This window comes from Metopolophium dirhodum, chromosome 3 (assembly GCF_019925205.1).
Source record: "Metopolophium dirhodum isolate CAU chromosome 3, ASM1992520v1, whole genome shotgun sequence".
NCBI lineage: Eukaryota > Metazoa > Arthropoda > Insecta > Hemiptera > Aphididae > Metopolophium > Metopolophium dirhodum.
Window position 1 is genome coordinate 14,166,332 of NC_083562.1, and position 20,786 is coordinate 14,187,117.

The window sequence follows — 20,786 nt, forward strand, 5'->3', positions numbered from 1 at the left end:
CCCGATTTCCGGACGCCTGCCGCCCTCCGGGAAATCACTGATTAAATAAAAACCCCTCAACTTAAAACCAAAGTTGAAAGTAATCCAGAATCCAGACCAGTAGAGCTATCTCCCAGGATATTTTAAGTGGTTTTAGGTACGACCGGACCACCCAAAGAGACCAAAACCGCTACCATAACACCACCCCTATCGCTACGGCCAGACTTAACATAAGTATGGGCCAACGAGCACAGCAACAGCACCCTTCGTCCCCTTCGCTGAGTGCGGCAAGCTAGTAAACCGGCCGGTACTTTGTGACCGGTAGACACGGGAACTTCCGCCAAACAATAGAACAGCGCCTTGCCTCCAGTCTGCAGAAGCCGGCCGGTATTTAATGACCGGCAGATACGGTGATGCCACAGACTGTTCCCACCAACTAGTGACGTTCATCCGTCCAGTTGGCTACCCTGTCCGCTATCGTTGTTGAGAACGCCGAGCCATCGCCGCCGCCGTCCAACCCGTTACGCAAGTTTATCCGAGAACGCCGAGCCGTTGCCGCCGCCGTCCGGACCCAATTGTGCTGCTACCGTTATTGAGGACGTCGAGCCATCGCCGCCGCCGTCTGATCCAGTTGTGCCGCTAAGTTTATCCGAGAACGCCGAGCCGTTGCCGCCGCCGTCCGGACCCAGTTGTGCCGATACCGTTATTGAGAACGTCGAGCCATCGCCGCCGTCGTCCAACCCGTTACGTAAGCCTATCCGAGAACGCCGAGCCGTTGCCGCCGCCGTCCGGACCCAGTTGTGCCGATACCGTTATTGAGAACGTCGAGCCATCGCCGCCGTCGTCCAACCCGTTACGCCCGTTTATCCGAGAACGCCGAGCCATCGCCGCCGCCGTCCGATCCAGTTGTGCCGCTAAGTTTATCCGAGAACGCCGAGCCGTTGCCGCCGCCGTCCGGACCCAATTGTGCTGCTACCGTTATTGAGAACGTCGAGCCATCGCCGCCGCCGTCCAACCCGTTACGTAAGTCTATCCGAGAACGCCGAGCCGTCGCTGCCGCCGTCCAACCCGTTACGCAAGTTTATCCGAGAACGCCGAGCCGTCGCCGCCGCCGTCCGGACCCAATTGTGCAGTTACCGTTATTGAGAACGTCGAGCCATCGCCGCCGCCGTCCAACCCGTTACGCAAGGTTATCCGAGAACGCCGAGCCGTTGCCGCCGCCGTCCGGACCCAGTTGTGCTGTTAACGTTATTGAGAACGTCGAGCCATCGCCGCCGTCGTCCAACCCGTTACGTAGGTCTATCCGAGAACGCCGAGCCGTCGCCGCCGCCGTCACCCGACTGTACCCCGTTGTACCATCACGACCGGAGCAGTACGACATCCACGAGGCTGCCCCACAGACATATACCTCATACCAATCCACAGACCCACATCGTGAGTTCAATGTATGATTCCCACCACTAAATGTATTCCCAGATAAATCATTTGTATTTTTGTAAACTCTTTTAATATTGATCAGTAAAAGAAAATATTGTAAAAAAAAAATTGGATCAAAAATATTGTTAAAATATTAGTTGATGAAAATAAACGAATTATTCAAGTATAACCTAAAAGACAACCGTCTGTTTTCATTACATTGGCGCCCAACTGCAGTGCTCGATTAGGAAGAAATTCCACTTCGACCTACGAGAAGAAAACTACATCGTTTTTAGAAGAAAAACTACTTCGTGTCAATTAAGAAGAAAACTACATCTCTAACAATGGCACCGAAGAAAAACATATCCGAAGAGGCTTTCAACGCGTTCAGAGCGGAAGTGGAGAGAAACGGTCAATATTTAGCTGACCAGCTGTTGCAGAAAATTTACAAGTTAGAAGAAAAGTACAACAACCTGGAAGACGAGAGTAACCGGAAAATCGGAGAAGTTGCGGAAAACTACGAAAGGAAAATCGATTTGATTGAAGCTCAACTCCATGATATAAAACTGAAGTATGAGAATAGCAGTAGACAACCAGTACATAATGACTGTAATAATAAAAAGGAACAAATACACAACACTGAGATATCGCGTCCGATATTCTATGGAAACAACCGCGATGGACACCCAATAGATTTTCTGTACCGACTGGAAGAATATTTTGCAGTAAAACAATCATACGTCGGTGAGAAAATAATTATTGTGGGTGATTGTTTAAAAGGAACCGCATCAAATTGGTTTTCTACAATCCGATTCCAACTCACCAATTATGATGATTTCAAGAAGGCGTTTATTGACGAATTTTGGTCCAGGGAAATACAAATCCAGGTATGGAGTCAATGTCTGAGTACAAAGCACATACCAAACAACACCAACTACCGTGAACATTTTGCCACGTGGGCAACCAAACTTCGACACTTAGAAGTACCACGATTGTCTGAGAACGAAATTGTAAAGCACATAGCAAGACACTACCCAGGATACCTCAGAGCAATATTGGTGTCACTACCCGAATGTACGATACTCACAGCCATGAAGATACTAGGTGAGGAAGAGCAAAGTGATCAACCCACGGAAAACAAAGCAAATAATCAAAAAACTAACCAAAACGAATCCAACAACAACAGCCATACTCAAAACAACAACAGTTGGAACAACCAGCGGAGTAATGGTTGGAGCAATATGCCACCACGCAATAACCGTTGGAACAACCAACCATACCGCAGCAATGACAAGCGAGGAGAGACCCAACAAAACAGCACACCACAAACGGAAAAAATCCAACAGGTGGCAACGAATAGTGAAGAGCAAGCAGGATCTAGTGGCAATGAACAACATGCAATCAACTCATTGAATACCACTAATCAATCAGTTAGTCCGTATATTCAATGTACAATAGAAGGGGAGGAAGTCACCCTACTCATCGACACTGGAGCGACAATCAGTGTACTGACGAAGGAGGTGGTAGATATTATCACTAACAAAAATCCAAAAATCCCACAGCTTCCAGTGACCGGGATCCAAATCAGTAACGCGGTCGGAAAAAAGATATGCAAAGTATCAAAGCAGATTTTCTGTGAGTGCAAAATAGGGAACGAGTATATCCAAACCAATTTCATTCAGGTGGAGAATCTCAATGAAAAAGGGATAATTGGAGCTGATATATTGAAAAAATATGACGCTCAAATCAAATTCAAAGAACAAGTTATTCAATTCAAGATTGACCAGACCATACACAAAATACCGTTCGCCAACCAAAACCCAAGAGTGATCAGCGCCCAGGAGCACTTACTCAATGTAGAGATAAACGAAAATCCAGAAGAAGACCAAGTAGATCTTACCAGTGATGAGAAACAACAATTTATATCATTACTCGACAAATATGATGAAGTATTTTCAGACAAACCAGGGAAAATTAAAACATTCCAGTGCCAGATACGAGTGAAGGCAGGGGACCCTATCCATCAAAAACAGTATCCCATACCAGTGTCCAGGATACCCAAAGTGGACGCAGAAATACAGAGAATGCTCAAATTAGGAATTATTGAAAAATCTACATCACCATGGTCATCACCGATTGTTTGCACAGAGAAGAAAAATGGTGACATCCGGCTCTGTCTTGATGCACGGAAAATCAACACCATGATTATACCAGACCGGGAGTGCCCCACCAACATGGAGGAGACACTGATGAAGTTCCGCGGCATGAAGGATCTCAGTTCTATTGATCTCACCGCCGGATACTGGCAATGTCCATTAAAAGAGGAGTGTAGGGAGATAACAGCTTTTCTACATCGAGGGAGGAATTACCAGTTTAAGGTGTTACCCTTTGGTTTAATCAATTCTGTGGCAGAGTTCCAGAAAATACTCGACCAGGTATTAGGGCCAGAAATACTCCAATTTGCAGCAATTTATGTGGATGACATCCACATCACTTCACGTAACTTCGAGGAACACATGCAACACCTTGAAAGTATCTTTAAAAAATTGAATCAACATCACATCACCATCAACAGGAAAAAATCACAATTTCTAAAAAACCAAATAGTCTTTTTAGGACATATAATATCCGAAAAAGGGATTACTATGGACCCGGATAAGGTCCAAGCAATACAAAATTTTCAACCTCCGAAAACGAAGAAACAAGTTCAATCTTTTTTAGGATTCATAAACTTTTACCGTAAATTTATCAGGGATTTATCTCAAGACACCGAACAGTTAAGCTTATTGACGAAAAAGGATGCAAAATGGAAGTGGGGAAATCAACAACAACAGGCTTTTGAAAATATTAAATCAAAGTTTCTGGAAGACATCATGATTCAATTTCCCGACTTTACCAAAGAATTCTATATCAATACGGACGCATCCACCACCCATGTTGGAGCCGAGTTGTACCAGCTAGAGGAAGACGGACACCACCAATCCCTAGGATTCGCCAGCCGAACCCTTAATGCTGCTGAAAGGAACTACAACACAACGGAACTTGAGCTGTTAGCGATAGTCTTCACTTGCAAAAAGTTCCGTCACTATCTGTTAGGACACAAAGTCAACGTATTGACAGACCATCATGCTTTGACATTCCTAAACACATGTCAGCTGTTAAATGCAAGACTGGTGAGGTGGGCTACATTCTTACAGGAATACCAGCTGGAGATAACACATGTGCCAGGTCGAGAAAATGTCGGAGCTGACACATTGACTCGTTACCCGCAATCACCCACGGACGAAATGTCGATAAAAGATCGGACCATCGTCATCAACAAATTAGCCATATTAAACTACAGTCCAGAACTAAGGGAGAAATTCAAGGAACGGCACACAGTACAACAAGCCGACGAATATATTACCAAGCTGAGACAGCGACTAGATCGCCGAGCAGATCACAACTTAATCGAGCATAATCAATTGCTGTTCCGCAAATCCCACCAAGGGGAATATCAGGTCATTGTGCCGAAAGAACTCGTACAACCACTTGTCGTCGAGACGCACCAGATCTACGGACATTGCGGTACTTATAAAACATACAAACTGCTACAACAGAATCACCAATTCAAAAACATGTATCAAACGATCAAAAGGATCATCAAAACCTGTGATCTTTGTCAGCGGACCAAAATCAGCAACCGGATAGCCAGGGGACCGACACTGAGTCTGTTGCCAGAGAAGCCACTCGAAATGGTATCGGCAGACCTGATGGGACCACTACCCAGGGGACAAGGAGGGTGCCGATACATCCTAGCCATTTTGGACCTATTCTCTAAGTATGTTAAGCTATATCCACTAAAACGCGCAACAACGGACACTATAGTCAAGAGGATAGTGACGGATTACATACCAACGGTTGGACTGTTCCAGAAGATTCTCACGGACAATGGAACGCAGTTTACAAGCCATAAGTGGAGTAGGATCATGGAAGGATTAAAAGTCAAAATTGTACATACCACTGGATACCACCCTGAAAGTAACCCGGTGGAGCGAACGAACCGAGAAATTGGTAGGTTACTACGAACATATTGTCACAAACAGCATACCAACTGGTTGCGATGGTTGAACAATATTGAATTTTGGATTAACCACACCACTCACTCATCCACCGGCTACACACCTCAATATGTGATGTTTGGACAAAACACCCAACTGCCCATCACCAAACTCGTCACTTTCCCACCATACAAAGATGATCAACCTGTCCCGGATGTCATTCAGATCGTGATCAAGAAGACTCAGAAACAGGCGCAATTGCGAAACAGATTAAAGGACAAAGGCAAAACTTTTCCGAAATACGAAGTCGGAATGAAAGTACTAGTCAAGGAACACCGGCTATCGTCAGCTGAGGACCACGAGACGCATAAGTTATTCTTATTGTACCACGGGCCCTATCAGATCCACGAAGTACACCAAAACAATACGGTAACCATACGTACTCAGAGTGGAACCCAACGCACATACAACTTAAAAAATATCAAACTGTACCACGAAGTGGGACTGCCCGATGGGGGTACCAGTTGAACATTAACAATTATACAATAAAAAAAAAAAAAAATATAAAAAAAAAAAAATAAAAACACAAAAAAAAAAAAAAACTTATCAAGGAGCCTATAATAAACTCAAGGAGACCGTATTCACGGCAAGGAGGTTTGTGAAAGAGTTTGAAGGAATGTCCAAGACCCAGCTCAAAAGACAGATGTACAGAGAAAATACGAGACAGATAAAAGCGTTAAAACAACAGCATCGGCAATGAAGAAACCCACCACATCTAAAGTTTTTAGTTTTACAGAATAACTCGTATCTCACTATTCATGTAAAACTAAAAAAGGGGACTATGTAACGGGATAAAACGGAGTGCCCATTTAGGTGGCGCACTCTCGTGGCCCGTTACCCCACCGTCACCTGCAAAGACTACCGCGCGCTCGTGCGATTACAGAGTCGGCGAAACATCGGCGAACGCCCAAACCCAACCGCCCCGCACAGCCACAGATAGCGCCCATGCAGTACCCGATTTCCGGACGCCTGCCGCCCTCCGGGAAATCACTGATTAAATAAAAACCCCTCAACTTAAAACCAAAGTTGAAAGTAATCCAGAATCCAGACCAGTAGAGCTATCTCCCAGGATATTTTAAGTGGTTTTAGGTACGACCGGACCACCCAAAGAGACCAAAACCGCTACCATAACACCACCCCTATCGCTACGGCCAGACTTAACATAAGTATGGGCCAACGAGCACAGCAACAGCACCCTTCGTCCCCTTCGCTGAGTGCGGCGAGCTAGTAAACCGGCCGGTACTTTGTGACCGGTAGACACGGGAACTTCCGCCAAACAATAGAACAGCGCCTTGCCTCCAGTCTGCAGAAGCCGGCCGGTATTTAATGACCGGCAGATACGGTGATGCCACAGACTGTTCCCACCAACTAGTGACGTTCATCCGTCCAGTTGGCTACCCTGTCCGCTATCGTTGTTGAGAACGCCGAGCCATCGCCGCCGCCGTCCAACCCGTTACGCAAGTTTATCCGAGAACGCCGAGCCGTTGCCGCCGCCGTCCGGACCCAATTGTGCTGCTACCGTTATTGAGGACGTCGAGCCATCGCCGCCGCCGTCTGATCCAGTTGTGCCGCTAAGTTTATCCGAGAACGCCGAGCCGTTGCCGCCGCCGTCCGGACCCAGTTGTGCCGATACCGTTATTGAGAACGTCGAGCCATCGCCGCCGTCGTCCAACCCGTTACGTAAGCCTATCCGAGAACGCCGAGCCGTTGCCGCCGCCGTCCGGACCCAGTTGTGCCGATACCGTTATTGAGAACGTCGAGCCATCGCCGCCGTCGTCCAACCCGTTACGCCCGTTTATCCGAGAACGCCGAGCCATCGCCGCCGCCGTCCGATCCAGTTGTGCCGCTAAGTTTATCCGAGAACGCCGAGCCGTTGCCGCCGCCGTCCGGACCCAATTGTGCTGCTACCGTTATTGAGAACGTCGAGCCATCGCCGCCGCCGTCCAACCCGTTACGTAAGTCTATCCGAGAACGCCGAGCCGTCGCTGCCGCCGTCCAACCCGTTACGCAAGTTTATCCGAGAACGCCGAGCCGTCGCCGCCGCCGTCCGGACCCAATTGTGCAGTTACCGTTATTGAGAACGTCGAGCCATCGCCGCCGCCGTCCAACCCGTTACGCAAGGTTATCCGAGAACGCCGAGCCGTTGCCGCCGCCGTCCGGACCCAGTTGTGCTGTTAACGTTATTGAGAACGTCGAGCCATCGCCGCCGTCGTCCAACCCGTTACGTAGGTCTATCCGAGAACGCCGAGCCGTCGCCGCCGCCGTCACCCGACTGTACCCCGTTGTACCATCACGACCGGAGCAGTACGACATCCACGAGGCTGCCCCACAGACATATACCTCATACCAATCCACAGACCCACATCGTGAGTTCAATGTATGATTCCCACCACTAAATGTATTCCCAGATAAATCATTTGTATTTTTGTAAACTCTTTTAATATTGATCAGTAAAAGAAAATATTGTAAAAAAAAAATTGGATCAAAAATATTGTTAAAATATTAGTTGATGAAAATAAACGAATTATTCAAGTATAACCTAAAAGACAACCGTCTGTTTTCATTACATCTTTTACAGAAATCTTTGTGATCTGCAATGCACCTATTCTGGTTTTCTATTTCAATTATAGTTCGCATGCCAAATTTAACTATACAAACTGGTCCGCAAGTTTATAGACATTCTAATACATTCTCCCGCCAGTGCCAATAGGCACAGTGTTTGAGAAGTTATATTTTTTTGGTACCTAATTAATTTACAATATGAATTATTATAAGTTACCTATGTAGGTACTTGTCCAAAACTCGACTACCTGCAAATCATTGGTTTTTATGGTATAGCCTTACGAAGTTCACGATTTTCGGTGTTTTACGCACCCGTACAACGCTTAAAGTTTACCGAGCTTAAGTATTACAAATTATTTTTTTTTTTTTAATCTAGGTAAATCAACGTTTTAAAATTGATGATGCAAAAATATTCTGACACCCACCCATGGTGGTTTTACATAACAAGTCGAGGGATGTTTTTGATTTTAATTGTTCGAGCAAGCGCAGTGTGGTACACCGGGTACATATGAAAATACCAAAAATTTCAATTAGTTATAATACATATAACTTAAAAATAAGACTGACCGCCAAGTTCAGACTTCCCTGTCGTTTTCAGTTAAAAACTAATGATTTCCGGCAATTATTTTTTACAATATCGTTCTTAATTCGTCGTTACTTGTAATATATACATATACCTATTTTAAAAATATTATTCGTGGGTAATTGAAACGTCTAAAATATATTATCATATACAAATATGATAATAAACAAATAATAATAATTCAACTTAACCGGCTACGGTATTAATAATATTTAATAATATCAATATAAATATAGTATACAATATCCTAGGCTGACAAATCGTCTCCACTTAAAATCGTTTTTCGTATACTATGATATTATATCATTGAATTCAAATTTAACACTATCCATAACAGTCACCCACTTGTAACCTACTGTTCAGCAGAGTCACTTCCAATTTTTTTTTTAGATTCTGAGGGAAGCGATGAATGTATTGATTTTACAATGATGTGTGTTTTTTTTTATTTTTTTTTGTGTCTGTCATCACCTTTTAGGACAGTAAAAGTGCTTGAATTTTCTTTAACAGTAACTTTTCTGATAGGAAAGTGAATCTAGTTGGTACTATGGGGGGGTGCAAAAGTAAAATTTTCCCAGAAGTTTTCAAAAGCGACGTGAAAAGCAAAGGAAAAAACGGGAATTTTTTACGCAAAATCCGTTTTTGAGAAAATCGATTTTGGTTTTTGGTGCAACTCTAAAACAAATGACCGTAGGTACATTAAATTTTGACTGAATGCTTGTATTAGAATTTTCTATACACCATAACATTTTCCAAATATTTTGACTTATTTTGAGCTGTTTACGGACATAGTCAGTTTTCAATTATTTTAGTTTTTTTTTTCTATAAATATCAAAAAAAATTTATTTGTTGGGTAAAAAAGCGTGAAAATTTAATGTAAGGCTGCTGATATATCGTTCTAATAGCAGTTAATAAATATTAAAAATACATAGGCTCAATTTTTATTTATAAGCATTTAAAGTTCAAATTTTGACAACATTTATCAAATTTATAATTTAATAACTATTTCGTAGTTAAAAATTTATAAAATGTTCAACTTTTATAGCTAAGGATTGAAAATTAAAAACAAGGCTCCACGTAAATAGGTTATATATAAATTACTTTATTCACAATAATATCATTAAATATACTTGGTATTATTATAGGCTGACTGACCGATTTCGCTCAGAATCGTTTTTCTTATACAATGATATTATATCATTGAATTCAAATTTAACACCATCCATTACAGTGACCCACTTGTAACCTACTGTACAGCAGAGCGACATCCACTTACCCACCTTTTTTTAATTAACCTCCCTTTTTATTTAATTCCCGATAAACGAGTTTTGGATAAGTACCTACCTACATAATAGGTACCTGTCCTACCTATATTAATTAAAAACTATTTTTAACACGACGTATTTTACTTATTATTTTTGTTTTTTAGTTTATCTAATTTTGTATGATTAAAATATGTTTCCTTTATACCCAAATAATTTTTAAGTACCTACAAATAATATAGAACTCAATTTTATTAATACAGTGTTGACTTTGTAGATGGGTAGTAATAAATTAACTGTACATTCAGGATTACATGCATTCAGGTGAATAATTATAAGATTGCAATGATAGATGTAAGATGTAAGATGTTAGATGTAAGATGTATGATGTATTGTTGATTCATCAATACGATTCTGGGTGGACTTGAGGACTTCCCATGTTCAGCGACCGGCGTCGACCCGTTTTGTGGCACAGCGGAAACTTCGTACAGCTGACTGTTCGACAAAGACACTGTAATATTATTTGAAAAATATTATTTCTACTTAATCGTAATAACTTGGTATAATGAATTTAATATTATATTATATTATAATAAATATTAAGTACCTATATTATTAGCTTCTAATAATTGGGATGTCATTTTTGTAGATATTGATCCGGACAAAATGATGCTGGCCCAGCGCTATGCCACGATTTATGGCGTACCTATCCGATGAAATTGTTGGAGACTCTTTCAAACTGGGCAATCTGATAAACGGTGACGTGATCGTTACTTCGCGGCCATCATAGGGTAGACCAGAATACACAAAAACGTAGGTCATCGGGCTGTCGGCTGTATGTATGATAAAGTCCTGGAAGTGGGAATTACAATAGCCCCTAAAATGCTGTTACACCTCAACCTTAATAAAAACAAAGAATGATTAAAAAATGACAACGGAATTGGCCTACAAATCTGAAAATAAGTTTATGGACAGATAACTTCTCAACGTAATATTATGACCGATCCAATAATAACTTTACATAGGTACATCAGACCCACCCAAAACACCCACCCACGGACCAACAATCACAGTCCGGATGGCGGACGGTCGCACTGCAACAACCAGTGGCACCTCCACATTCGAAGCTAGGATAGGTGCACTCGATATAAAATTCGAAGCTACCATCCTAGACAATTTGTATTGCGACGCGTTACTAGGACACGACTTTCTTGTTAACAATGAAGTCTCTTGGGATTACGCCGCGTGCACAATTCACATGGGTAAGCAAATTCGTACGTCGACATGTTGGAAAGGGAAATCTCAACCACCCGCCACTCGTCCCGACCTGTCACAATTAGAATTCGGAAACGACCCCGAAACTCGCCCGAAACTAACCAAGATTTTAAATAAATACGCGGTAGTATTCAGCGAAAAAGTAGGACGTACCAAATTAATTGAACACGAAATTCTGCTAAAAGACCCGTCCCCATTCGCGCTCAAACCATACCCATATCCGCAGCAGAAGCAAACTGCTATCGACGATATGGTACGCGATATGGAACTCCAGGGGCTTGTAGAACCAAGCACATCACCGTGGGCCTCACCAGTAGTAATGGCAAAGAAAAAAGACGGAACTTTTCGTCTCTGTGTCGACTACAGGAGGCTTAACGACGTTACGGAATCCGACGCGTACCCTATGCCAGATCTCAACAAAATGATTAGGCAAATGCGGGGCGCGAAAATTTTCAGCATTTTTGACCTTAAGTCGGGGTACTGGCAAGTGCCGCTACACAAAAATGCACGAAAATACACGGCTTTCCGAACACGTAGAGGTCTATTTCAGTTCAGAGTCCTCCCCTTCGGTCTAAAGAATAGTCCAATGACTTTCGTGGTACTCATGTACCAGGATGATTTCGTACAAGTTTACCTGGATGATATCGTAGTATTTTCAAGGGATGAGTACGAACACCAGGCCCACTTAGACAAGGTTCTCGAGCGGCTCAAGAGGTTTGGACTAACGTGCAATACAAAAAAAAATGTAAAATCGGTCTTCGTAAAATTTCATTTTTAAGGCACATTGTAGACTCGGAGGGCATACAAAAACAACCGGAAAAATTGGTATGCATTGACAATTTTCCGGTTCCCAAAAAGGTTAGGGACGTACGTAAATTTTTGGGCATGTGCAACTGGTACAACCAGTTCGTAGATAATTACGCGGATACCATAGCACCTCTGACTAATTTATTAAAACAGGGAGTACGGTGGAAATGGACAGATGTAGAACAACGCGCGTTCGAAACAATAAAAAAAACGCGCTAGTCACATCACCAAAATTGTCGCCACCCGATTATAGCAAACCGTTTTGTCTGCAAACTGATGCAAGCGAAATAGGAGCCGGTGCGGTACTTTTCCAACGGGATGACAGACCGGAGGAAAGACGCATAGTGTCCTACGCAAGCAAAAAGTTTAGCGAAACGCAAACAAGGTACGCCGCGGTCGAACGCGAGTGCCTAGCGATAATCTGGGCGACAGACAAATTCCGTCCATACCTAGAAACCCGACGTTTCGAACACCTAACCGACAACTCGGCACTAACATGGTTACACAGGGCTAAAGACAAAAATTCAAAATTAACACGTTAGTCACTACAACTAGCTAATTTAGATTTTAGTACGGTACACGTCCCGGAAATACAAAACGAAGCACCAGATTTGTTATCCCGTCAACCGCTACTACGGGCTACAGCGCGACAACGCCAACTCCCCCACCGCGTCACAAAGGCACAAGGTGGGACGGGAAGGCGAGTCGCGTAGAACGAGTACCGGCCGTCGTAAACTCGCCAGTTGTAAAACACCACATCTATCTAACCATTGTCATAGACATACCGCCGTTGTTATTCTTTTTTTTTCAACACTATATATTGCATAATATCTGTATTATATATTCACGGTGCCACGCCGTCTTACTCACGTCATTAAATAAACGTCTACCCGCGGACATAACTTCACTCTAAGTTAGAGTTGTGTTATTAGTAACTGTAAAATTGTAAGTGTCACCTACATCCTCACCACTACAACCACCATCAAATCTGCGACCGGACTACCGTGACACACCGCACCACCGTAGCCCGCGTCACACACGTACCGTTTCTTAAAGTTTTTTGGTACATACGTCATGACTATAGAAAAATTTAAGTAAAAAAAAAACAAACAGGAAAAAACAGAAAAAAACTAACTAATACAAATTAAACAACAGAAACAAATCTAATCTATCTTAAACTATAACACAAAAAATAATGAATTATATAACAAAAAAACAACAGAATACTTCGCACTAGAGAAAGAAAGCGATGGGGGTTTTCGATGAGAAATCTCGGCGTTATATGAGAGCGTCTAAGAAGAAAATGTCATATTTGCACGTGTGTTTACGCCTTTTATAGGAAAAATATTGGCCGCACACACCATTGGTAACAAACATAACTGTTTATATGGAGCCAGGAAGGAAATTTTTTACGAGAAAAAAATCATTATTATATATTAGCCAACAAATTTATTATAATCTTACGACGAAAAATACGCGAGTACAATATATGAAACCTATACCCTATATTATTGTGTCACTGCGCAGGCCAAGGCATTATTTACAATTTTGCCACCCGTGGGCAAAAACAATTTTGGGCCATTTTGGCACCTACGTTTTTGCTCATGATTAATTTGTCCCGTTTCAATATTTATTATCCACAAAAAATCAGAAACAACTGTCTTATTATTACTAAATATAATTAAAAATTATATAATATACCAAACTACTATATGGACGACTGTATTATTATATTATATTATATTATATTATTATTCTCATAGTAAATTGATGTGACAATGCTCTTTTGCAGAGGTGAATAATATTTAGATAGGTACCTGTTTTGTTATAAAATAATAACGATAGAATTTCTATAGCATATACCATAATCTAACATTTTTTATTAGGTATACAAGATTTATTAAATGCTTCAACGAAATTCAGATAGTTACTCGGCATCTATAGCGATGGAATGATAAAAGTGGTTTTAAATTTAAAAGCTGCGGGGTTGTAAATAATATAATATTATTACTGTCGTTAATGCACGCAGATAAATCTTTGGAAATGTGTACCCATATATTATAATAAGCCACGACTTATTTTAGTTAGACAGGAGAAGAATAATAATTAATAACAGCTCGCACTTAAAAACACGTGATGCTGATTTAAGCAAGTGTATGTTTCTATAATTATGCACTTCCGCAAATTCGGGTTTTTTTTTATATTTTAATTAAAAAACTAATGGGTAAATGTGTAGTTATTATTACGTCTTGTTAAAAATAATAATAATAAAATCGTATCCACACAACGCTTGAAAACGCGTAGTAACTATGTTTCAATATTTGAAAAATAACAAACAAATCGTATTCTAATTTTTACGAATTATTTTTCTGTCGTATTTTAAAAATACAGAATAAATTCTTATCAATGTAGATTGTTGTGGTTTTGCGATTCACGTAATACATAATAATATTACCGCGTTCCGATTGTCGTGCTTATCAACTTATTGTGAGACCCACCCGCGCAGACTCACGTAATAGTTAAGCACGAAAAGTTAAAGGTTAACGTTTTAAACGTTAAAGTTAGGATATTTAGGATTATGCTGCCCTTGGTACACATTTTTTTAATGAAGTTGCATGAAATTTACACAGAATATTTATATTAGCAATTTCTATTTTTCTTGAATAATATTCATTTTTTTGTACTAAAATTGTTCTACCATAACACTATACAATTAGTAGACAATATTACAATATTACGCAATATTATGTAGGTACTTATTAACTATTAGTTACTTTATATTCGTGTAGGTAAAAAAGTAAATTTGTTATCTAATATATAAAAATCTCGTGTCACAATATAGAAAATGTATGTCGCCAAACTCCTCCGAAACGGCTTGACCGATTTTCATGAAATTTCGTGTGTATATTCAGTAGGTCTGAGAGAGTGAAGTTGACTATTTTTCATACCCCTAAGTCCAACCTGGGGATGTGCTCAAACGAGGATTTTGAGATTTACGGTGGAAATTTTTGTTTATAAGTGGTTGCTATGGGTTTTAAAGTTACAATAATAATAATAATTGGTTGCCATTGGTTAAACGTTAGTTAAATTATTATTATTATTAATAATTATTAATGACGTATTAGTATTTTATTTGTATATTGGTTAATCAAGCATGCATCAAATCGGATTGTCGCATATTGCACTTTATAGCCGCTCATCGGCGGGTGGATTGTCTACTTGATATACCTTTGCAAATTGTCCGCGATCCGACGTGGTCGGATTGCCTACCAGGATGGCTGAATTGCACTTACTGTTGCGAGTTACATACAAAAGGATTTGAACAATCACAATTTAAAGAGTTGTCATTTTTTAAGGGAAACGAAGTGCATGGGATCAGCTAGTTTAAATATAATAAAAATTAGCTTATCTACCACATTATTTAGATAAAAGTTAAATTATGTAATAACGTAAAATAAGATAACATATAAATATATATATAAGTACGACTCCTGTCGATAGTTATATTAAAATAGTAAAAGTTAGAGTAGTAAAATTACGCTATTACCTTCCTCCAGGTGTTCGGAGGGCTCTCGAGATCGTGTATTCGAGAATTATATCAAATACACCGTACAATATAATTTTATGGAAAAAAAGCACATAGAACGCGTACTGACTGCAATCAACATAAAATATTATATCATATGCCTTACCTGATTCGCAGTTGTTCGTAGACAATATTGTAGGAGTTTTAGGTTTTAGATAAAATAAAGTACTACTTCAAATACACAAATTGAATTAACGAACGCACTGATTATTGCTTGCATAAGAAGTCCAGTTGTCGCTCGTTGAAATCGGTTTCTTTGGTACTTGAGAGGTTGTTACTGCGGTGGTTGGTGCTCATGCACTGGTTTAAGGGACGGACGCGAGGATGCTGACCAGAAAGTGGTGGGTGGCTTTGTCACTAAATTATTGTGGGCCTGGGAACTAGATTATTCTTTGGCGTCAGCATAAAATAAGGTCACACACATCCTACGTAATATTGTTATGAGTGCGTGTCGATATCTTAGTTGTCGTTGTTAATGGTTTTATTTGATGCGACCGATTTCTACAAGCGACAGTCTGGCCGTTGTTTATTATTCTGTAAAATTTTAGTTTATTATAATGGTGTGTGAGCATATCATTACAATTATCTTTATCTAATATAGATAAATGTAAAATGTATTTACCTATCTTTATCTGTATGTAGATAAATGTATATAAAATTACCTGTATTAGTAATATTATAGGCTAACAGACCGCTTTCGCTCAAAATAGTTTTTCGTATACACTGAGTTTATATATCATTGAATTCAAATTTAACATCATCCATAACGGTGACCGACTTGTAACCTACTGTACAACAGAGCGACACCCACTTACCTGCTTTTTTGTTTAGAAATTACATTTTGTTACCTCAGTTTAAGGGAATAAGTGATTTTACTAAAATTTGGGATGTAGGAACCATCGAAAATAATTTTCCAATCCCAAAAAACTACTTACTTAATTGAATTATGTTAGTCGGAGAACTTAACTGTGTAATTGCTGTAAGCTGTAGGACGGATCTTTTTTATCATTTATATTTCCTAGAAATTTTAACTCCGTGTACCCAAATCTACATTTTGACAATTTTTATTTTAAATTATATTGTTTAAATCTTTTCATAGTTGATCCTAAGAATATAAGTGCTTATCAAAAGTTTTTTCAAAACTGTGCAATCATCAATATAATTTACATTAATTCTAAAATTGAAGTTTTTCATAATTTTAATGATGTTAATGATGCTTCCTGATATTTGCTTGGGCCATTGCTAATTTCGTTTAAATTGATACTTTCTTGTTGTGATGCAAAACGCTATTAGATTTTAAGCTTTTTTACTTAATTTAAAGGACCACGAAACAAAAAAATGATTTAGGTTTAATTAATAGTTAGTTAATTACTATAACTAACAGTGGTACTACAATTTGTATACGTCGATTCGTTGAGGTGCTAGAGCCCAAGAGAGATAACCGCGTGACGTCAAAAGATGCGCGGTGGCCTATTCTTTTATACAGGAATCGCCGAGAAAGTCTAGATTATTAATTTATATTTTTTTTTATATTAAATTATATTATAAATAACTTTGTAGTCACAACAATGAACAGACATCTACAAATACTATATTTGTTAATTATGTTTTTATCCAAAATAAGACATACATTCTATGTTTATATGTCTTTGTAAATGGACGTATTTTTCAACTTTATATTTTCATCGTTGAAATTTTGTTTTACAAGGTAAAGTAATGTATTATAAATTATAATCATTTTTATTTTATTTATTAATAATAATATTTTTAATTTTATTGATATTTACAGAAAAAAAAACTAAACAAATTGAAAACTGATAATGTCCTTAAACAGCTCAAAAAGAGTCAAATTAATTTCAAAATTGTATGGTGTATAAAAAGTTCTAATATAAAAATGTAGTGAAATTTTCAAGAATCTACAGTCATTCGTTTTTTAATTACAATAAATTAAGAAAATCGTTACACGAGAAATCGAGTAAATATCAAATGTTGTAATAATATGAATTTAAAACGCTCATAAAAATGTAATTTGATTTGTTTGTAAACATTTTGTTTTTGATAAAAGTAGACAATCTTATGAGGAATCTTGTATTACATTTTCAAATGTTTAGATTTAAAAAAAAAATTTTTTATGAATTCTCAACTCAAAATAATTTGCTAATTTTTGCGATTTTTCGGTATTTTGTCAAAATTTGAACTTTAAATGCTTATAAATAAAAACTATGACTAAGGATTTTTAATATTTTTCAAGTGTCATTGTAACAATATAGTAGGAGACTTGTATTAAATTTTGAAGCTTTTTTACCCAACAAATAAAGTTTTATTGACATTCATAGAAAAAAAGACGAATAACATTGGAAACAGAAAATTATATAATAATATAACTTCATTGTAAAAATGTAAACGAAAAAGGATTCTGAGCGGAGACGATGTGTCAGCCTAGGATATTTTATATTATATTTATATTGTTATTAATTATTATTAATACAGTAGTTGGTTAAGTTGTATTATTATTATTTGTTTATTATCATATTTGTATATAATAATAAACTTAAGAAATTCGAAGTCCCTCGAATAATATTATTTAAATACAACACAAAACAAAAATCGTTATTCTTCGTTTAAATATATAATTTCGTCCAAATTAGAACATGAAATTTAAATCAAAATTTAAATACTTATGAGAATAATTGTTGCTATGTATTTTTTATATTTTTCAACTACTATTGTAACAATATATTACAGGAGCCTTGTATTCAGTTATCAAGCTTTTTCACCCAACCGATTGTATTTTATTGACATTTATAGAAAAACATTGGAAACTGAAAATGTCCGTAAAAAGCTCATATATATACATAGATAAATATATCACATGATCTCCCAGCTATTATACCCACTTATTATTAGCATTGACAAAGCCATTGAGGTCATTTCAATGAACAAATACAGAAAAAAAAATCATTGTAAAATCAATTAATAATTAATTTTTTATAAACAAATGTCCATCATAAATATCAAAATCCCCGTTTAAGTACCTCCCCGGGGTTGGACACATTAGATTATTGAGAGGGTAGTTTACCGTATTTAATTTGAAAGCGACTTATTATAAACGTATGGGTTTTCTGAAAAGCTGTGCATTTACGCACTGATTTGGGTTCGCTTATCCTATAATTTTAAATAAACATGATGTATCACAGATACATTAACCTATTAATTGTTATAATCATTATAACCTATAAAATTAACGTATTGTTTACCTAGGTTAATAATATATAATTTATAAACATAAAATTGATGGTATTTCAGTATTTAACTTTAATAATAGTTGAGACGTATACCTAAAAAAACAAGGGTTGCTAAATTTGAACTTATTATTAACTTATTAAATATTAAATTGAATTATATTTAAGAACAGTTAAAAATAAATATTCCTTTAAGTATTATGTAGTCTAAGAATTACATTTGTATGTTTCTTATATAATATGTTGTCAATGGACATTAAGAATATTTCTTGGCAGTGCCCGATTTTCTTTTAGTTCAGTGAGACAATTATATTCAACTAGTCACCAAATTGTGATTGTGATGCAGTGATAGGACCACCCAATGGTGCTGACTATTGTAAAAACGCACACCCAAGAAGAACTCTTAATGTAAATAGAGGATTATTACTTAATTTTTTTAAAAATTTTAATCTTTGACACCATTCACAGTAATAGGAAGATATGCCTTGATTATTTTTCCTGTCATTGGACATATTTCAACCATTTGTCTCTCACATATTTTATCTTTAACATGCATGGAGAATCTGTCATGCAAATGTTGTGGCAAAATATTGTACATAACATCTACTGCTTTAACGGCACATAAAAAACAATAAAAATAAAAATTACTTTTGATTTGTAACAAAAATGTTTGAAAACTTTTAATACTTGGGTTATTTAGTAGTTTAATATTATGGTAACAGATAAGGGCCCATCTTTCTATATTGTCAATATTAAGCTGTTAGTAAAGAATGATATATACCATGGGTCTCTGATCTTCATTTTACAACTTAACAAATCTTAAATATGTTTCAGCATCGCGAGCCAAAGTTGTTTAGACTGTTTGAGAAGGATAGAAAGGCAATGTAATTTAAGAAAGATGAGCGTCACTTGTAAATGCTGGTCATTAAAGTTACTTCTACAGTTATTTCCCTTTAGCGGAAAGTTGGATTGGAAACCACTGAAATTTTGACAGAACATTGGCCATAATATGCTCATTATAAACTAAGTAATGATCAGGTAGAGAGTAAAATTAAAGCTATTTTATAATTTTTATAGAAAACTAATTTATTAAATTCGAACTTGGGTAAAATACTTTTCAGAATATGTATTCGAATACTTTATGATAATAATATTCCTAACTTTTTGTGAAGTATTCCAAATATTTTTCGAATACTTCTTTTTAGTAGATTTATATTTCAATAGCAAAAATATTATTTTTTCAATTTTGTGTTTATAAATGAACAATATTATAATCTCAATAAAACAGACCTATCTGGCTATTTATAAGTTATAAATTATTTTCAAATTATTATATTTAGTAAGTAATAATAAGTAATGTATAAGAGTATACCTATATAAGAAAAAAAGTATTCCGAATACTGTACTTAGAATACTTGTAAAAAGTATTCAAAATACCGTATTGAATACTTAAAAAAAAAATATTTAAAAAGTATTCGGAATTTAAATACCAATAACCAATACCTAACCTAACCTAACCTAATTGAAAGAGGGCATTGGCGCCCGCAGGCAAATGCATTTTAGAAAAAAAAAAAAAATTAGGAAAAAATTTAACTGTAGGAATACACTTTACAAAGTACAAACTAAAATGCCCAGAATCTTAAACAGAAAAAACTATTCATAATGTTTATTTCATTAAAGAATGATTATTCATAGAGCACCAAGTTATCAATTTTCAAGTCAATACAAAATATTCAACTAGTTACATTACTAAAAAAAAAAATTGAAGGAGAGTGTTGGCGCCCGCAGGCAATTGCATTTTAGGAAACCAAAAAAAACTTTTGAACAAATTTTACTGTTTGGTTACACATTACAAAGTACAAAGTACAATACTTAGAATATTAAACAGAAAAAACTATTTAAAATATTTAGTTCATTAAAGAAGGATAGTATGGCACCAGGTTATTTATGTTTAAAATATTCAGCTAAAGTTAAATC